Source organism: Macaca mulatta, chromosome 5, assembly GCF_049350105.2.
Source record: "Macaca mulatta isolate MMU2019108-1 chromosome 5, T2T-MMU8v2.0, whole genome shotgun sequence".
NCBI classification, from domain to species: domain Eukaryota; kingdom Metazoa; phylum Chordata; class Mammalia; order Primates; family Cercopithecidae; genus Macaca; species Macaca mulatta.
This window is the reverse complement of record NC_133410.1, coordinates 60488144-60509418: the sequence shown is the minus strand read 5'-3', so window position 1 is coordinate 60509418 and position 21275 is coordinate 60488144. Positions and strand designations below refer to the sequence as shown.

The 21275-nt window shown below is 35.5% G+C and overlaps 1 protein-coding gene across 3 annotated transcripts in view; it reads left to right on the top strand.

The window, feature by feature from the left end:
• Window positions 1-19691, top strand: part of LOC114678160 (uncharacterized) — a 150420-nt gene extending 130729 nt beyond the window's left edge. Inside the window, exons 5-7 of one of the 3 annotated variants that reach the window (XR_013417910.1) lie at window positions 14128-14216; window positions 18875-19083; window positions 19578-19691. The gene's annotated coding sequence lies outside the window, so the exon portion shown is untranslated. Of the gene's footprint in view, window positions 1-14120; window positions 14217-18874; window positions 19084-19577 lie in introns of all 3 variants that reach the window. The other 2 variants (XR_013417911.1, XR_013417906.1) reach the window with 2 other exon arrangements.
• Window positions 19692-21275: the final 1584 nt, after the last annotated feature.

Below are 21275 nucleotides of genomic sequence, written 5' to 3'. Positions count from 1 at the left end.
TCGAACTTCTGATGTCATGTGATCTGCCTGCCTCTGCCTCCCAAAGTGCTGGAATTACAGGAATGAGCCATTGTAGGTTAACAGCAAAATTAAGAGGCAGATACAGGGATTTCCCATATTCCCTAGCCCCTACTCCATTATCAACTCTCCCCACCAGAGTGATACATTTGTTACAATTGATGAACCTGCATTGACACATCCTAATCACCCAGAGTCCGTAGTTTACTTTAATTAGGGTTCCCTCTTGGTATTGTGCATTTTATGTTTTGGGCAAATTTATGACATGCATCACCATTACAGTATCATGCAGAGTAGGTTCACTACCCTAAAAATCCTCTGTGCTCTGCCTCTTTATCCCTCCCTCCCTCCTAACATCTGGCAACTACTGATTTTTTTTTTTTTTGCTGTCTCCATTTTCTAGAATGTCACAGAGTTGGAATTATACAGCACATATGTAGCCTTTTCAAACTAGCTCATTACATTTAGTACTATGCATTTAAGTTTCTTCCATGTCTTTTTATGATTTGCTAACTCATTTCTTTATTATTATTAATAATTTTTCATTGTCTAGATGAACTATAGTTTATCCATTCACCTACATAAGGACAATCTTGCCTCCAGGATTTGGCAATTACGAATAAAGCTGCTATAAATACACATGTGTAGATTTTGGTGTGAACATAGCTTTCGACACCTTTGGGTAAATAACAAAAAGCATGATTGCTGGTTCATATGGCAAGAGTATGCTTAGTTTTGGAAAAAACTGCCAAACTGTCTTTCAAACAGGCCGTACCTGTACATTTTGCAGTCCAGCAGCAACGAATGAGAGTTCCTGTTGCTCCACATCTTTGGCAACGTTTGGTGTCAGTGTTCTGGATTCTGGCCATTCCAGTAGGTGTGTAGTGGTAACTCCTAGTTATTTCAATATGTATTTCCCTGATGACATATTATGCGGAGTGTCTTTTCATATTCTTGTTTGCCATCTGTGTGTCTTGTTTGGTGAAGTATCTGTTAAATCTTTGATCCATATTTTAATCAGGTTGTTTGCTTTCTTATTGTTGTGTTTTAAGAGTGTTGTATGTTTTGGATAACAGTCCTTTATCAGTTGTTTTTTGGAAATATTTTCTCTTAGCCTATGGCTTTTTCATTTCATTCTCTTGATAGTGTCTTTTGCAGAACAGAAAATTTTAATTTTAATGAAGTCCAGCTTATCATCTCTTAATTTATGTTACACCTTTGTTGTCATATCTAAGAAGTTGTTGCCAAAGCCAAGGTCATCTAGAATTTCTCCTATGTTATATTATAGGAGGTTTATAGTTTTGTGTTTACATTTAAGTCTGTAAAGTGTTTTGAGTTAGTTTTTATGAAGGGTGTAAGGCATGTACCTAGTCATTTTTTCTATATGAATGTCTACTTGTTCCAGCACCATTTGTTGAAAATATCTTTTACTCATTGCATTACTTTTGCTCCTTTGTCAAATATCAGCTGATCATAATTCCATTCATGTGTATTTGCATGTATGTGACTCTTTTTGGGCTTTCTATTCTGTTCCACTGATCTATTTGCTTAGTCTTTTGTCAATACCACATTGTCTTGATTACTGTCAATTATATTTAAGTCTTGAAGTTAGGTAGTGTCAGATCTCTGATTTTGTTCAGCCAACCCAGAGTTGGCTATTGTAGGTCTTTTGTCTGTCCATTTAAACTTTAGAATAAGTTTGTCAATATCAACAAAATAATTTGCTGGGATTTTGATTGTGATTCCTAACTTGATTCTATAAATCAAGTTTTGATTGTGATTCCTAAGAACTGACATCTTTACAATATTGAGTTTTCTTATCTATTAACATGGAATGTCTTTTCATTTATTTAGTTATTCTTTGATTTCTTCAATCAGAGTTTTGTGGTTGTTCTCATATAAATCTTGTACATGTTTTGTTAGATTTATATCTAAGTATTTCATTTTTTGAAGTGCTACTGTAAACAATATTGTGTTTTTAATTTTAAATTCCACTTATTCGTTGCTGATATATATGAAAACAATTGACTTTTGCATATTAACCTCGTATCCTCCAACCTTGCTATAATTGCTTTTGTTTTCCTAATTCTTTTGGATTTTCTGCACAGATGATTATGTCATCTGCAAACAGAGACAGACATTTGCAACAATGTTGAAAAACATTGTTGAGGTGACATTCTTTCTTTGATCCTGAAAACTTTCCTTAAACTTTTGTAAGTCAAATTCATTTCCATTTTGAACCTGCGTAAAGTGGAGAAATATTCACTGTCAACAGTTTGGTGTCCCCTTGCTTTCCTTGAGTTGATTCATCTAATGCCAAGACATTGGGTGAGGGCTCATTGGTCCCTTGGTTGTTTGTCTATACAGTTCTCTGCTGAGATGTGAGTCATTGCCCATCTGGTTCTCTATTCTCTGTCTATGCAGTTCACCCCAGAGGTGTCCCTCCATCTTGTTGGGCAGTCGCTTTACTGCTGTTCAAACTCTCTATTCCTTTTATCCTTTTATACCTAGCTTAAGGATGTTGAATCATTTGGTTACTTCTCCTGATTTTTGTGAATTTGCCTAAGGTTGGGACAGTTTAAGACATGAGACATGGTCATTTTCTTTGTGGGGTCTTGTCTTGCACCTTTCCTGAGGGCTTTCCTAGAAAGGACTCTCTTTTTCTCTCAGAGGATACTATTGTTTTTCCTTGCCTTTCCTATGCTATTCCAGAAAGAGTCTTTCAAGCAAGCCCCTTCTCTTCAACCACCATTATTGTTTTTAAAATAATGTCAACTTTTAGTTTAGATTCATGCGGTGTATGTGCAGGTTTGTTACATGGGTACATTGCCTGAGGTGTGGGATATGAATGATCTTGTCACTTAGGTTGTGAGCATAGTACCCAATAGTTAGTTTTCACCCCTTTCCCTTCTTTTCCTCCCCTCTTTCTTTATCCCCAGTGTCATTGTTGCCATTTTTATGTCCACAAGTACCCAATGTGCTTCTCAGTGAGAATGTATGGTATTTGATTTTCTGTTTCTGCATTAATTCTCTTAGGATAATGGCCTCCAGCTGTGTTCATGTTGCTTCAAAGGACATGCATAATTTTATCATTTTTTATGGCTGTGTAGTTTTCCATAGTGTATAAGTATCATATTTTCTATTTCTTTTTTAAAAAATATTTTTTCTTTTTATTTAACTTTTATTTTGGTATATGCACAGGTTTTTTATATAGGTAAACTTGTGTCATGGGGATTTGTCATACAGATTATTTTATCATACAGGTAGTAAGCTTAGTACACATTAGTTATTTTTCCTTATCCTCTTGTTGCTTCCAACCTCCACCCTCCAATAGCTCCCAGCGTGTATTATTCTCCTCTATGTGTTCATGTGTTTTTATCATTTAGCTCCCTCTTATAAGTGAGAACATGCACTATTGGTTTTTTGTTCCTGCATAAGTTCGCTAAGGATAATAGCATCTGGCCTCCAGCTCCATCCATGTTTTTGCAAAAGATGTGATCTCATTTTTTATGGCTGCAGAGTATTTCATGGTGTTCTACATTTTCTGTATCCAACCTACCATTAATAGGCACCTAGGTTGCTTCCATGTCTTTGCTATTGTGAACACAGCTGCAATGAACATACAAGTGCATGTGTCTTTTTGGTAGAATGATTTATTTTCCTTTGGATATATATCCAATAATGAGATTTCTGGGTTGACTGGTAGTTCTACTGTTAGTTCTCTGAGAAATCTCCAATCGCTTTCCAAAGTGGTTGAACTAATGTACATTCGCACCAACAGTGTAGGTGTTCCATTTACTCTGCAGCCTCACCAGCGTCTGTAATTTCTGACATTTTCTTAGTAGCCATTTTGACAGGTGTGAGACGGTGTCTTATTGTGGTTTTGAGTTACATTTTTCTGATGATTAGTGATGTTGAACAGTTTTTCATATGTTTGTTGGCTGCTTGTTTGTTTTCTTTTGAGAAGTGTCTGTTCATATGTTTTGCCTGCTTTTTAAAAGGGTTACTTGTTTTTTGCTGGATTTATTTATTTATTTAGAGATGGAATCTCACTCTGTTGCCCAGGCTGGAGTGCAGTGGCATGATTTTGGCTCCCTGCAAACCTCCGCCTCCCGGGTTCAAGCAATTCTCCTGCCTCAGCCTCCTGAGCAGCTGGGATTACAGGCGCCCACCACCATGCCTAGCTAATTTTTGTATTTTTAGTAGAGATGGGGTTTCTCCATGTTGGTCAGGCTGGTCTCGAACTCCTGACCTCAGATGATCCTCATGCCTCAGCCTCCCAAAGTGCTGGGATTACAGACATGAACCACCACACCCGGCTTTTTTGCTTGTCAAATTAAGTTCCTTCTTGATTTTGGATATTAGACTTTTGTTGGATGCATAGTTTGCAAGTATTTTGTCCCATTCTGTACATTGTGTTACTCCGTTGACAGTTTCTTTTGCTGAGCAGAAGCTCTTTAGTTTAATTAGGTCCCATTTGTCAATTTTTATTTTTTTTGCAATTGCTTTTGAAGACTTTGTCACAAATTCTTTCCTAAGGCTGATGTGCTGATTGGTGTTTCCTAGGTTTTCTTCTAGGATTCTAATAGGTAGAGGTCTTACATTTCAATCTTTAGTCTATCCTGAGTTAGTTTTTCAGAGATCATATTCTTACTACTTTCCTCCACATCTGTTTTTTCTCCCCATCCTGATAGGTTATTTCTAGCATCTTCTCAGATCCTTTTCTCTTTCTCAAATATTTCTCCCAAACATTCTGCTTATGTCAAGAATGCTTTCAGTTTCTCTAGGAGCTTAGGTTTTAGAAACTAACATTAAAAAAAAAAAAACAAACCTTTGTTCATGCTTTTCATGCTTTACCTCCCTTCTCCAAAGCATGTAGCACACACTGTCAACAGGTTGATGACAAAAATTAACATTTTCTCAAGAAAAAAAGAGAATGTATTAGATCAAGAAATGTTACCCCATCATATAGTTATTAATATTTATTTTACTTTGTGAGGTTGGGTTGGCTTCAGTTTGTGTGTTTTTGTAACTATCCAGATGACAGTGATGGCAGTGTCAACCCCAAAGATTTTTGGAATCCTATAAAATAAGGTAATCCTGAGGGTTTTTATTGACTTTTTTTTCATTAATATGTCTTAGTTGTCCATATTTTTCAGGTACATGTAATATTTTGATATGTGTGTACAATGTATAATCATCATATCAGGATAATTGGGATATCTAACACCCCAAACATTTATCTTTTCTTTGTGTTGGCAATATTACAATTTTTCTCTTCTAGGTGTTTTGGAATATAAATTATTCACTTTAACTTCTTACTGTAGTATCAAATACTAGAACTTGTTCTTCTACTTAATTGTATTTTTGTATTCATCAAAGGCATTTTTATGTTATATTAAAATAGAAGTTAAGGATCTTTAGAGAAATGCTACCTACTATGATGCTATTTTTTGAATGATAAATGAGGATTATTTAACAATGAGCCCTAATTCATTTTGAAAAACAATTAGTGCTAGATATCAGAAAAACTTATGAATTATACATAGTAAATACCATCTTCTGCATTTGTAGTGTAAACTGAGACACTGAAAAGTAACTCACCCCAAGTTTAGTGACTGACCCAGTGGCTGACCTGTTTTAACATTTATATGCAGGTGTCTGCTATGAACCTAGCACTATTCTAAGCACTGCCCCTGAAATCGTTTTCGAGTTTGTGTGTAATATGACACTGATTGCAATTTCTAAGGGACTTTTTCACATTGGAAGAGGTAAAGTAATTTTCCCAAGTACTGTAGAAAACTGACATTATAATCCCTAGTTTTATTTCACCATATTGTTTCTTACAAATGTCTCTCCACTGGTATGTTATAAATGGGCTCAGCAGAATATGTGGGATATAACAATAAAATATATTTTTAGTATTTCCCAAAATTAGATCACTGTCATATTTAAGTGAATGATTCTTATATTAATCATTGCCGCTTTTAGAGCTGTAAACTGTCACTTGCATTACAGAATGATGAGACTCGTTTGTTGATTCTCTGCCCATGAAATCTCCAGTTAATACACAAATGACAGACTCAGCATTTCTCCTTCTCTCAGAGATAGGCTAGTTCTTGAAGGTCATTTTTGTGTGTGTGTAGACTTTCTGTAATTCATTTGCTCAGAGTATACTTTTCAATGGACATAGTTCACTCCTTGTTGATTAGAGTTGTAGAGTATTTGCTGTCTGCCTGAGTTTTGCAAATTATCAGTGGTAAAGGATTAAAGTGTAAACATAAGGTCATTGGCCTTCAAAGTGGTGGATGGGCTGATATTACAGTTTAAAAATATTTAAATGAATTTATTCTTTAATATATTGAAGGATTTCTACAGGGCATATTTTTTAGGCAAAAGAAATGAACTATGATCAGAGGTGATTCTAAAGTGTAAGGTGTTGGATCTTCTATATATTACATTTTGAAAGTACTATGAATGAATGGAAATACATCTTGCTTGTTATTCTATTAAGCTATCACAGTCTCCTATCTTGTATTAGAGATTTTTGTGGTGTGTCTTTGCTTTTAATTTGCAAAATCTGTGTAAGGAATTAATGTGCATATTAATAGTTTTCTGTTTCACAAAGGCTTAAAATTGTTTTTTTCTTTTTTAAAATTATACTTTAAGTTCTGGGGTACATGTGCAGAACATGCAGGTTTGTTACACAGGTTTACGTGTGCTGTCGTGGTTTGCTGAACCCATCAACCCGTCACCTACATTAGGTATTTCGCCTAATGCTATCCTCCTGCTAGCCACAAACTCCTCAACAGGCCCTGGTGTGTGATGTTCCCTTCCCTGTGTCCACGTGTTCTCATTGTTCAACTCCCACTTATGAGTGAGAACATGCAGTGCCTGTTTTTCTGTTCTTGTGGTAGTTTGCTGACAATGATGGTTTCCAGCTTCATCCATGTCCCTGCAAAGGACATGAAGTCATCCTTTTTTATGGCTGTATAGTATTTCATGGTCTATATATGCCACATTTTCCTTATCCAGTCTATTATTGATGGACATTTGGGTTGACTCCAAGCCTTTGCTATAGTGAATAGTGCCACAATAAACATACGTGTGCATGTGTCTTTGTAGTAGAATGATTTATAATCCTTTGGGTATATACCCAGTAATGAGATTGCTGGGTCAAATGGTATTTCTAGTTCGAGATCCTTGAGGAATCTCCATACTGTCTTCCACAATGGTGAACTAATTTACACTCCCACCAACAGTGTAAAAGCATTCCTATTTCTCCACATCCTCTCCAGCATCTGGAGAGTCAGTTAAAAAGTCAGTTTCCTGACTTTTTAATGATGGCCATTCTAACTGACATGAGATGGTATCTCATTGTGGTTTTGATTTGCATTTCTCTGATGACCACTGATGATGAGCTTTTCAATATGTTTGCTGGCTACATAATATCTTCTTTTAAGAACTGTCTGTTCATATTCTTTCCCACTTTTTGATGGGGTTGTTTATTTTTTCTTATAAATTTGTTTAAGTTCTTTGTAGATTCTGGATATTGCCGTTCATCAGATAGATAGGTTGCAAAAATTTCCCCCACCCATTCTGTAGGTTGCCTGTTCATTCTGATGATAGTTTGTTTTGCTGTGCAGAAGCTCTTTAGTTTAATTAGATCCCATTTGTCAATTTTGGCTTCTCTTCTGTTGTCATTGCTTTTGGTGTTTTAAACAGGAAGTCTTTGCCCATGCCTATGTCATGAATGGTATTGCCTAGGCTTTCTTCTAGGAATTTTATGGTTTTAGGTCTTATGTTTAAGTCTTTAATCCATCTTGAGTTAATTTTTGTATAAGATGTGAGGAGTGTCTGCATATGCCTAGCCAGTAAAACTGTTTTTAAAACAATGTAAAATCTTAGGATTTTACATTGAGTTAACTCTTTGTCCAAATCAAACACAACTGGAAATCTATCTTGTTCTCTGTGCAGATTATTTAAATCTTAGTGTCAAGATACATAAGCACCAATATATATATCACCAAGATAGGTATTATGTCTCTAAATCAGAGTGTGATGTGATTATCCAATAATGGTTCATGGGGATAACCAAGTGATATTAGAAAAAAATACTAATTTGGCACTCAGTAGGACTGCAAATAAGTAAAAATGGAAGCCTGGAAACTGAAAACAAATTCAAATTAAGTTTTCCTATCAAGGTAAACTTAGCTTTTATTTTGTTTCATATATATATAAGCAATTAATAATAATGTAGTGAGTTTGCCCCATATGTTTCACCATATATTTAACTCTCTTAAGTACTGTTGGTGACAAAGAAATAAAATAACTGGGAATTTTAGCCTCTACTGTCTTTAAAGTGCTTATAAGTTAGTTGTAGAATGATAATAACAGTCCTAACTCTGCTACTAACAAGCAACATTACATTGCATAAGTGTCTGAGTCTACTTTTCTAGACTTGTACATCACAGATGCTCTTGATTTTCCTCTTACTTTTCACCTTCTCCATTTCACTGGCTTCCTCTGGCCCCTCCTCCACCCTCAGACCCCTAAATGTAGTATGGAAGTTTCCGCCCTCAACTTTCATCTTTTTCCTGTCTACATTTTCCTCCTGGGTGATCAGATGATCTCTTTGAACACTATCTATGTACTATTATTTTCAAATTTTTATCCGTTGCCGGAAGTCCTCCCATGAATTCTAGATTCATATATTGTACAACATCACATTTCTACCAGGATGTCTAACAAGTATTTCAAACTTAACAAGGCCAAACAGAACTAGTAACTACCTTCCTTAAGCCTAGTGTATATTCTCCCATTTCCCCCTTTCCATGTACCCCCCATTCCCCGGCCTTTTCTGTTTCTGTAAATGGTGACAGCATTTTCTCAGTTGTTTAGGTCAAACCTAAGTCATTATTGAATCTTTTTTCTTTCTTACACCTCACACCTAATTTTTCAGTGATTACTGACAGTGCTGCTCACAAAATATATTCACAACGAAAACATTTTCAGAATAGTCAGGCCACTGCTGACCACTTTGCTTGCTATTACCATCATTCAGATCTCAATGAGAGTGTTACTTCCTCAGACAGCCCTTCTCTGACACCTTCAGGAAAGCTGTAGCCCTTCACTATCATACTCACTCTCAGTACCTGATTTTATTATCATCTTCAACTTATCAGTACATGGAAGGTTTATTTATTTACTTGTTAATTTGCTGTCTTCTGCACTGGAATGTAAACTCCTTCAGGTCAAAGAATATGTACAGTCTATTCAATGTTGAATCCCTAGCACTTAGAATAGAGACTGGCACATGGTAAGTAATCAAAAAAATTTGCTGATGGTTTGGTTAACTGGCCTTTATATTTTAATCTGTAAAACAAAGGAAATGAAACCAATGATCTCTAAGGACTTTTCCAGGCCTAAGATTCTTTTCTATTCTCTTAATACTGAATTGGTTTGAATAATGAGGATAGCAAAATGTCCAAGTTGTACCCATTTTTTGAGACCTAGTTAAGTCACATCTCTAAGCACTTGAATCCATAGAACTTTCTTCCTTCCTGTGTGAACAACCGTAGAGTCTCTATGTTAGTTCACGGCTAGCCAAATACCTTTGCCTTGTTAGTTAAGTGCCCTCGCATGCATATTTATAATTGCAATTTCACTTGAACACTTTTGAAGTAAGACCCTATGCTGGTCTCCCCTGTTTTTCTTACGGCATTAATGATAACACTAGTTAAAATTCGTTGAGTGTCAATACAAGGAAGGCAATGTTTATACTTGATAAGCATTAACTAATTTAATTCTTACAGCTACCCCATAAATTAAGATTATTATTTATTTTCAAGAGAGAAAATCAAGGCACAGCGTGTTGAAGTACCTTGCCCACACAGCTAGTAAGAAGTGGAGCTGGTATTCAAACTTGAGAAGTCTAATTCCAAACTAATGCTCTTAATCAATGCACAGTAATATTTCATGTGGTACCTAGCTCGGACCCTAGAAATATGTGGGAAGTAGAACAGACACTAGATATTCATTTGAGTGTGCTCAGTGAATAAATAAGAAATAAACAAAAATGTGCAGCAGTAGTTCTATGAAGTGACTGTATATCTCACCCAGAAAATCTCTAAGTAGTTATTACTGGAAGGACTCTCATTCTCATGAATACCTTGTTTTATTCTGATTGCTGCCTTCACATGACTTGCATTTGTATTTATCATTCCACTTCACTCTGCTTCTGCTTAATCCAGCAGTTTTGCATCTGAGCAACCATCTGTCTTTAAACAAATTCCACAAATGTAATCATCAGTACAGCTAAACCAAAAACAAATTCAAACCTAATCTTCCCGGAAGATCAGAAGTTGGTGTAGGTTAAAAAGACTTTACGAGTTTTCAAGAGTATTCTTTTTACATGTTTTCTAGCAGTGACAAAGTAATAAGTAAAAAGAGTATCAGTTAAAATATAAAATAATGCTTTGTGTGGCTATTTAAAAGATTGTAGAATAGGCCAGGTGTGGTGGCTCATGCCTGTAATCCCAATACTTTGGGAGGCTGAGGAGTGCCAACCACCTGAGGTCAGGAGTTCAAGACCAGCCTGGCCAACATGGGGAAACCCCCATCTCTACTAAAAACACAAAAATTAGCAGGGCCCATAATCCCAGCTGCTCAGGAGGCTGAGGCAGGAGAATCGCTTGAACCCAGGAGGCAGAGGTTGCAGGGAGCTGAGATTGCGCCATTGCACTCCAGACTGGGTGATAAGAGAAAGACTCAGTCTCAAGAAAAAAGAAATGATAGAATAAAGCAATATGAAACAGTAGATTTCATCTTGTATTTATTGTGAGACTCTGAAATTAGAAATAGTCATGGATGTTTCTCATTCCCAACATGGTTGCCAGTGTCTGTTTTCTTCTTCGGCATGTACTGCCCCATGGACTAATGATTTGTTTTGCTGCTGTGGGTTACAGGAAAGGTACAAAGCAAGGCCTTTATGACACTTAGAAAGCCTATTTAAGATAAACAAATAATAAAGCACAAGACGAAAAGGGTACACCCTCATCTCAGGTCGCAATTCAGTCTCCCTCCTCCCCCAAATTTTCTATTGCCAATAACAATGAATGTAGCTTTGTCAACATAATAATAGTTTTGAGGGACTGTCAGAGAATAGTTGTCCTAATTTTTTGAAAGGCATCATAGCATATATGTATCTTGAACGTCTCTTTGCTGTTTTGTTCACTAGCTATTGACCTTGGGCAACTTACTTAATCTTAGCTACTTTATGTTAACCTCAGTTTCCTCAGTTGTAAAATGCAGTAATGACAATGCTATTCTAGTAAGATTTCCAGAAGAGCAAATATGCTACTGCTGGTAAAGCACTGCTGAGAACAGGGACTGGCATGTTTGAAGGCATTTTATAAGTGCTTGCTAAACAAACAGAGCGTCCCCTGCTGTCCTCTTTCCCCTCACACACTCAGTGGTTCAGTAGAGTTAATATAGTTCTAATCCAAAATAAATACACTTGAGATTTTAGTGTTTGCAGCTTTATAATGAATAAATGCAAAATTTCTATTATTGTTATTTTCAATTACTATTGGCAATAAACTCATGGACTTTTATTATACTTTCATGGATATCACGGAGTAGATGGACATCAGACTGGAAGTGGCTTATTTGTTCATTTATTTATTTATTCATTCATTCATTCAATCAACAAATATTTATAGAGCACTTGCTACATGCTAGGAATGTATGTGATTACTTATGTGAATCTTAAATTTGCTAGAGACGGGGATATAGCAATCTTTCTTTGTTTTTTCATAATACAATCACTTGGAAAGTTTTTACTCACTGAATTTAATTCATAGGTTTAATTACTATCTACTGTCTAGTACTGAACTGAGATTTTGTGAAGAATACAGTGAACAGGGCAAATGTTTACTCTTATAAAATGATTACAATTTAATAAAATCATATAAATTCAAGAGATGTTATCTCATTGTGGTTTTGATTTGCATTTCTCTGATGGCCAGTGATGATGAGCATTTTTTCATGTGTCTGTTGGCTGTATGAATGTCTTCTTTTGAGAAATGTCTGTTCATATCCTTTGCCCACTTTTTGATGGGGTTGTTTGTTTTTTTCTTGTAAATTTGTTTGAGTTCTTTGTAGGTTCTGGATATTAGCCCTTTGTCAGAAGAGTAGATTGCAAAAATTTTCTCCCATTCTGTAGGTTGCCTGTTCACTCTGATGGTAGTTTCTTTTGCTGTGCAGAAGCTCTTTAGTTTAATGAGATCCCATTTGTCAATTTTGGCTTTTGCTGCTGTTGCTTTTGGTGTTTTAGACATGAAGTCTTTGCCCATGCCTATGTCCTGAATGGTACTACCTAGGTTTTCCTCTAGGATTTTTATGGTATTAGGTCTAACATTTAAGTCTCTAATCCATCTTGAATTAATTTTCGTATAAGGAGTAAGGAAAGGATCCAGTTTCAGCTTTCTACTTACGGCTAGCCAATTTTCCCAGCACCATTTATTAAATAGGGAATCCTTTCCCCATTTCTTGTTTCTCTCAGGTTTGTCAAAGATCAGATGGCTGTAGATGTGTGGTATTATTTCTGAGGACTCTGTTCTGTTCCATTGGTCTATATCTCTGTTTTGGTACCAGTACCATGCTGTTTTGGTTACTGTAGCCTTGTAGTATAGCTTGAAGTCAGGTAGCGTGATGCCTCCAGCTTTGTTCTTTTGACTTAGGATTGTCTTGGAGATGCGGGCTCTTAGAATGGCGATCAGTTAGAATGGCGATCATTAAAAAGTCAGGAAACAACAGGTGCTGGAGAGGATGTGGAGAAATAGGAATGCTTTTACACTGTTGGTGGGATTGTAAACTAGTTCAACCATTATGGAAAACAGTATGGCGATTCCTCAAGGATCTAGAACTAGATGTACCATATGACCCAGCCATCCCATTACTGGGTATATACCCAAAGGATTATAAATTATGCTGCTATAAAGACACATGCACACGTATGTTTATTGCGGCACTATTCACAATAGCAAAGACTTGGAATCAACCCAAATGTCCATCAGTGACAGATTGGATTAAGAAAATGTGGCACATATACATCATGGAATACTATGCAGCCATAAAAAAGGATGAGTTTGTGTCCTTTGTAGGGACATGGATGCAGCTGGAAACCATCATTCTTAGCAAACTATCACAAGAACAGAAAACCAAACACCGCATGTTCTCACTCATAGGTGGGAACTGAACAATGAGATCACTTGGACTCAGGAAGGGAAACATCACACACCGGGGCCTATCATGGGGAGGGGGAAGGGGGGAGGGGGGAGGGATTGCATTGGGAGTTATACCTGATGTAAATGACGAGTTGATGGGTGCAGCACACCAACAAGGCACAAGTATACATATGTAACAAACCTGCACGTTATGCACATGTACCCTACAACTTAAAGTATAATAATAATAAATAAATTTAAAAAATAAATAAATAAATTCAAGAGATGTAACTGAGAATGAAAACAAAGTAATAGAGATCATCAGAAGACAGTGAGAAGAATGTAAGCCTGGGAAAAGAGAAGGTCTGGAGGTGTGCTCTGGAGACGGGAAGATTTAGGTAGATACAAAGCAGGGGAAATCATCATGGTGGGAGAAAGTCCAATAAGCAGAGATTTGCGTCTGAAAATGAACATGACCCCCTGGGTAAAAGGAAGATGACCTAATAGCACCTTGCACATCTTCTCATCTACTATGGCATTTAACACCTTGTAGGCTTGCAAAATATGTTACAGGGAGTATTACTGAGTCAATGGGAAAATTTATTCATGAAAGAGAATAACAGATAATATTATGGAGGTCATTTCTTCACATATTTGTTCATTTGTCTCCTCACCTATTTAACAGACATTGAACACACACATGCCAGTCATTTGCTAGCCACTGGGGATATTGCTGTGATAAAGAAAGACAGAGCTTCTGCTTTCAGGGACATTATAAACTAGTGGAATCAGATTACAGAGTATGTTGCTTTTTTTTTGTTTTTTTGTTTTTTTTTTTTTAATTTGGAGACAGGGTCTTGCTTTGTTGCCCAGGCTGGAGTACAGTGGCATGATTATAGCTCACCACAGACTTGAACTCCTGGCTCAAGCAATCTCCCACCTCAGCCTTCTGAGCAGCTGAGACTATAGGTGTGCACTACCACTCCTGAGCAATTTAATTTGTGTGTGTGTGTGTGTGTGTGTGTGTGTGTGTACAGACAGGATCTCACTTTGTTGTCCAGGCTAGTATCAATCTCCTGGGCTCAAGCAGTCCTCCCAGTTTGGCCTTCCACAGTGTTGGGATTATAGGTCTGAGCCACCTTGTCCTGCTAGATTACAGAACATTTTGAATACCAAAGCAAGAAGCTTGGCATTTATTTAAAATGTTATGGGGAACAAATAAAACATCGTAAAGAGAGGAAAGTTTTAGTATTCATCAGAGTAGATAGGGAGTAGAAGTATGATCATTAATTCAGAGTTTATTGTAATAACTCAGGTGTGATTTGGTGAGAGCCCGAACCAAACTGGTGTCGGTGCCCTGGTGAATAAGAATAAATGTGAAAATGGGTCAAAACAATTTAACTAACAGATAGATCAAAACTGTTTAGGGACATATTGGATACTTTAAGTTAAGGAGAAGAAACTATTAAAGGTACTCTGAAGCTATCAAATGGTGTGGCATGAAAACTTATGGTATCATAAGCCAAATGGGTACATTTTTGAAAAAAATTAGATGGGGGTTATGGAGGGAAAATGGCCAATTGACTAAGAGCACACTGACATACCGAAGTGATGTCAAGTGGGTTTCATGAGGAGGAATGGATTTCCAAGTTTTTTTGACAGTGACCTGAGTAAAACGCAGATTTTACATGATGACCTGATATACACCTGTATAACAAAACTTTCACAAAATGGTACTAATCCCACTATAGGCAATTTATCCTGATCAATTCTATTCTATTAATTTTATTTTACTAAACAATACTGGCCATGACATCCTAAATTTATTTCATGACCCTGTTTGAAAGTTGTTCTAAAGATAGTTGAAAATTAGGAACTTTCTATAGTAGGTGTGTTGTAGAAATTTTGGCAATGAGGCCCTTATAGAAGAAAGGTCAAGGCTAATCCAGATTTTGGAGTTGTGCCATATGACATTAGGAAATAAGCTTGAGTTCACAGGGTATAGAGGTTTTTCCTAGATGATCATGACTACAAACAGAACAGTTTCTAATGCATGGATAAATTAGTTACGTATACCCCAGGATGTGGATGACAAAGAATAGTAGAAATAGCATGAAATATCATCACTGACTATTTTTTTTACTATAAAATGTATGTTTTAGTTTAAAAATAAAGGTACCTGTGTTAATATTTAACTACACTGGATTTTTCCTAGTGAGTAAAGCAGTATCCCCAATATCCTCCTCCCCGTGCTTGTAGGTACATTTCATATTTGATATTTTCTATGATTATGAACAGTTTTAAGGTACAGTGAGATTGAAAGAAAGAATAACCCTTGAATGGACAGACTTGTGACTGTTAGTTTAATTTGGCCAATCAAGAAGTAACTGCACCAATGTAGTAAGTGGCCATGAGCAAGTTTCTCTACAACAAAAAACATTGCTTCACAGAGTGGTTGAGTCACTGGAAAGATTTTCATATTTAAACTCCTTTAGCATCCCCTTTATCTACTCACCTAAACCAAATACAAAATAATATCAATGGGAATTAGTACTGGGTTGGGACTTGGATTTGAGTGGGGAGGCCAAAGAAGAGCCAGCCATAACAGCACATTGTAAGTATTGAGTAACATTCTGGGCAATGAATGTGGTGTGGCTGCTGGGCCAATAGGGTATATCTTTGGGCTATTTAAATAGACCCTGTTTTGGCTAGTGACTAGAATATTTTTAACCTCTTTGGTTGGTCAGGATTGATGTAAGGCAGCTTCTGCTAGCCTGTTTACCTTTGTGGTATCCCTTTACACTAATTTCTGGATTGCATTCTAATGAGAAAAGACAAATGTAGAGGATGCATGGTATCAAGTTGCTCATGGACATTTACCATATGGGTACAGTTGACTCTTGATCTGACAAATTAAATTGACAGTCAATGAAAGTTTCGAATGGCTTCTGTATCCAAGGCATGATCTGGATCTAGTGTTAGATATAGTGAGGATAAGCCATAGTTAGTGCTTTCAAGAAACTTATTATATTGGGGGATGTAGGATATAAATTGTAGCATTTATTTTGTATGCAAACATTAATCTAAAAACCTCAATGATCCAAATAGAAAAGGAAAAAAGCTTTCTGAACAGTCAAACAGAGATTCCAAAGTTCAAGCACCAAAGTTCAGACCCTAACAGTTATTTACAAGGGTCAGTTAACCTTTTGTTCTAGTGGGATAGGACTCCCATGGTGAGATTCGAAGAACCGTGGAACCACTGTTTCAGGTTCTTTTTCCACTTTGTCACCCGTTTGAAATTCCATCCATTAGGAATTAACTGGCATGACGGCAGTCCCTTCTACAATAAAATGCCTCCATTCTAGAAAGGTTAGATATGGGGGAGGAAATGGAGTGTTGATGAGATTAGGAGCATGGGGTTGAGATGAGAGGTTTTGTGAGATTTTGTGGAATTAGCTTAGTAAGATTTTTAATCTTTAAGACCTACCCGAGTTTGCCAACAGGTTAAGAAAGGGAAGTTTTGGTATGAGATTTATGTTAGAAAGGAGGCACATGGAACTTAGAGGCTGAGTAGTAGTTGGAAAGGTGGGACCCCTAAGAGATAGATGTTTGAGGTATACAGAAGGCCATGGAATGGGAGAGAGAAATGATCATTTTCATGCTTAGTTTTGCCTGGAAACCCAGATAATTGCGAACTCTGCTTTTTTTTTTTTTTTTTTTTTTTTTTCTGCCTGCCAACCTGCGTTTCTTTTCTTTCTTAAAGTTCTGTAGGAAGTTTCATTGTCTTTGAAGCTGGGATCTAATTCTTTGCTTGGATCTTTTATCAAACATTTAGAAATTACACATCATCATATCCTCCTTACTTTCTTCAGTCCTCTGCCAACTCATTCCATTTCTCCAGGAAAAGGTATCTTCACAAGCAAAAATAAAGACAGTGAATACAAATTTGAAATTTGAAGTCTGTTGGATTGTATAGGTAGCTAAGGAAGTTAGAGCTCACACAGCTTATTTACACATGAGATTGTCCTTGGATTTAGAGCTTCTCCTCCACTGCTTCTTTATTATCCCAGGAGTACCTTGTATTCTACATGCATATAATTTATAATGTTTCACTATAATTATCTTATTTTCCTGTCTCCCTTGTTACATTGTGAGCTCCTTGAAATCAGCTCCTTAAAATAAGTATGAAACATTGTCTTATGGATTGTGCCCTGTCAACAAGAATGCTGTTGTTAAATAATTAGCACGTTTGTTGATGCTGGCCAATATTTGCTTTTAGATGTCATCACTCCTGATGTGCATTTTTTGTCAATTTTCCATGTAACTGCAGATATAACTTTGGACTCATCAACACAGCCATTTGCTTTCAAGACATTAAATGCTTTAAACACAGCCATTTGTTTCTAATACATTCATAACTGAAAAAATAAACAGTATAAATTTAAAAATTAAAATTGAATGAAAGTAATACTTATCTGTATTTTATCTAGTAACTTAATTTATTGCTGTTAAATACACAGGATGTGTCACTACTGTAAATCGGAAGCATTTTGGAAAAAGAGTGCCATTGTCAACATCATATGTTACTAAAATTAGTTCTTTATTTAAATGCAAATTTTTGTTGCAATATATTATTGTTAAGTGAATGATTTTAGCAAACCAAAATTTCAAAGTATTATTCTAACAAAACATTTTTATTCTTTTCAATATCTACATAATGAAAAACAAATACTGAACAATTCAATTCAATACCCAAAAATATTTTACAATTATTTTGATAACATTTACATTATGTAGTTTATTATAATTAGGCTAGAGATGAATTTCTCTCTAGAGAAAAAGTGAACATCTGCCAATTATTTATGTGATATATTTCTTAAAACTTACACTTTTTTTGGATCAAGTCATTCATTATTGATGTCAGCGCACACATAGCTACTTGGAAAATTCATGAGAATTTCAAGGCTTAAATTCCAAGCTTCAGCTGGGTTATGGGTTGAGAAAGTTTTAGCTAAGAACTGGCACTAAAAGATTACAAAACCTCTCACAAAGTCTAAAGCTATAGAAGACATCAAGGAGAAAAAATAAAAACATTTTAATAAAAACATTCTAAACTCTATCCACTAAAATTTCAACATGAGACTATTTTAGCTATACAATCTTAGTTGTTTTACAGAAGGTTTATAAAGTTCAATTTTGTAACTTTAAACTTCTTTTAAGTAACAAGTTTCTTGAATTTCATGTTTAAAACAGAATATGAATAGACTCAAAGTGCATTCATTTCTGTTTAATTTCCATCTGTGGCTATCCTTATGAGACAGGATTATATTAATTTCAATTTATATGTTTATAGATTCTATTCGTTGTTAATTTATTAAGAATGAATAAACATGGATTGCAGACATAGCTGTATTTTTCTTGCATTTGAAAAACTTGATAAAAAGATATGAGAAAGTCTCATTAATATAGTTTAAATAAGTTTAAATGAACTTTTTATTCTTTAAAAATATTAAGCTGAACTAGCTAGAGCATAATACTTGAGGAGTAATTGTGAGGCTTAGGAATGAACAGGCTCTCAAACTTGAATCCTAATTGCCTAACTTGATATATTCTTTCCTACCACTCAGGTCCTTTTCTCATTTGATAAGGCTGTCACATTGAAAACATGGAATTGCAGAATGTTCAAGGTGGAAGGATCCTTACAGATGATTTAGTCCAACTTGACCTGTATGGCATAGAGATATATGCAGATGTGCATGTGCAATTCTGCAGCTAGAAACGGACACTGAGCTGGAGTAAACCGCACAGAGAAGAACTGAGGAATGTAAAGTAAAAGGTCAGGAAATTCAAATGTATATAAATTCCAGAGGCCCAGTGTAACATGAGGAAAGTCAAGGAGAGGGACTCTTTCATCATGTGAGATTTGGGGGCAGAGGGACTTAAAAGTTTGGACAAGCCAAAGATGGTGACCTGGGGTGGATTTTATGATGTAACCGTTTTTTCTCCTCATTCCCTATGAAATCTTCAGCCAATTCCATATTTCTCACTAATTCAAGTGAATATCTGGGGGGGATGGGTTATGGAGGGAAATGAGGGAGCAATTGCTTGGATTACATTCCAATTTTTTATTTGATTACAATATCTACATAAGTTTATACACTTTTATTAGCATTATAAATACCTATATAAGTTTATACACTTTTGTTCTAACTTTTTTTGGGGGAAATGTATCTCCATAAGTGAATAAGAAGTTAAATTACTGATTATGTTTCAATTGGTTAATTTGATGCTTAACAGTCTTTCAATTTTCCACTCCTCCGTATTTTGTAGAAAGCAATGCAAGCTGTTCATGATAGGAAAGATCTGCATATGTTCATTTTATAGTAGAAAAATGGTAAGATTTTTCTGTCCCCAATTTTCTCTCCAAATGAATCCAAATTTCCTGTATTTTGGAATGACTTTGGGTAAAGTGGTTGTTTATATAGTCTCTGATAAAATATTGAGGATATTATTAGATATTGTTACATTTCCATGAATATGTTTCCCTTTATCTTTAAGAGAAAGAGAAGTATAACCTATCAGAGTGGGAGATGGTATAAAAGCTGGACTAAACGAATTGCTAGATGGAGGGCAAACCTAGTGTGAATGACTCAGTGAGAAGCTTCGGGAGTCCTGAGGGTAGCAGAAGGGTGCAGATTTAAAGTGACAGAGTGGCCAGAAAATGGGAGACTGGTTCAGAGATATTTCATCTACCTAAAAACTGTGCCATTTCATCTACCTAAAAACTGTGCCTTTTCCATCCCATCAAAGTGAATGCAAAACAAAGAACAAAAGGGTTAAAGGCTCAGGTTTAAATCCCAGGTATATGTACATTTCAATTGAGGTATTTTTTTTTTCTTTTCTAAATGATCAGTACACTGTTTTTCTTTCTAAAGAAAATACTTTTCTTAACTACTCTCTATTTTTAAACTTCTCGCACAAAGATGAGAAAACACTTAAAAATCATTGGGGCTATTTTTCTGTTTACCGAGTAAAGAGAATCTCTAAACCATATTTATAACTCTTACTCTAAATATTTGCATTTACCCTCATGCCAGAACCCGTTGATGACTGACTAAACAGAGTTTCAAAGTTTGAAGAACAGGAAATTTAGAAATAACTAACAATTATGTAGGTTTATTTCTCTCAGTATAGAATGTTCATATAGAATTAATGCCAGAGGTTTTCAGAGAAAAATGCAGAAATTTTTACTTTGCAAATCCAGAAGGTGCAATTGTTCAAGTATTTCTTAGTAAGAAACGTTAATGTTAAGTATGCAGATATCATTGAGAATTAAATATTTTAATTTCTAAACTATCTATTAATCTTTTAGTAGGATGCACATATGCAAAATGCCTTATTTGTACTGTAAGAAAAGATTCTTTTAGGTTTCATCAATTTTGTCTTAAAGCTGGGGCTCTTCATTAGATATAAGAAAATCAATTCGAAGCTTCTATTCAGTCATGATGAATTTGAGATTTTTTTAGGTTTCTTTGTATGTAACAATATATTACAATATAATATTGCAGTGAAAACTAGATTGACTAATATTATTCTTTTTATTTGTTAAATTAAAAAGTATGCACAGAGTATATGCATGAGTGACAAAGGCCTGAATTTGTCAATTAGTAGCAATTATATTCAACAGTAAAGATTTTATGTTTGGGTAGGCCTTTCCCAAGGACTTCTATAAGGAAAAACCTAGGGTTGGTTACTGACTTCTAATAAATAATGCCTACAATTTCTAGGAAGTTAAAAGTTGACATAATTTATCCAAGAAATAATTATTTTCTTAATTTAGAAAGACAGAACAGTTCCTTTTTTCTTTTCAGATGTAGGTTTTTCTGGCTTTAGAAAAAAATGCTTGTTTTTCTTCAATGGAAATAATTCCACAGGCACACTTGTTTTATGTCTGTTCATCTGTAGTCAGAAAGACAAGTCTGGTATTTCCTTTCAGGACTCCCTTGAGTCATTAAAAAAAATCTTCCT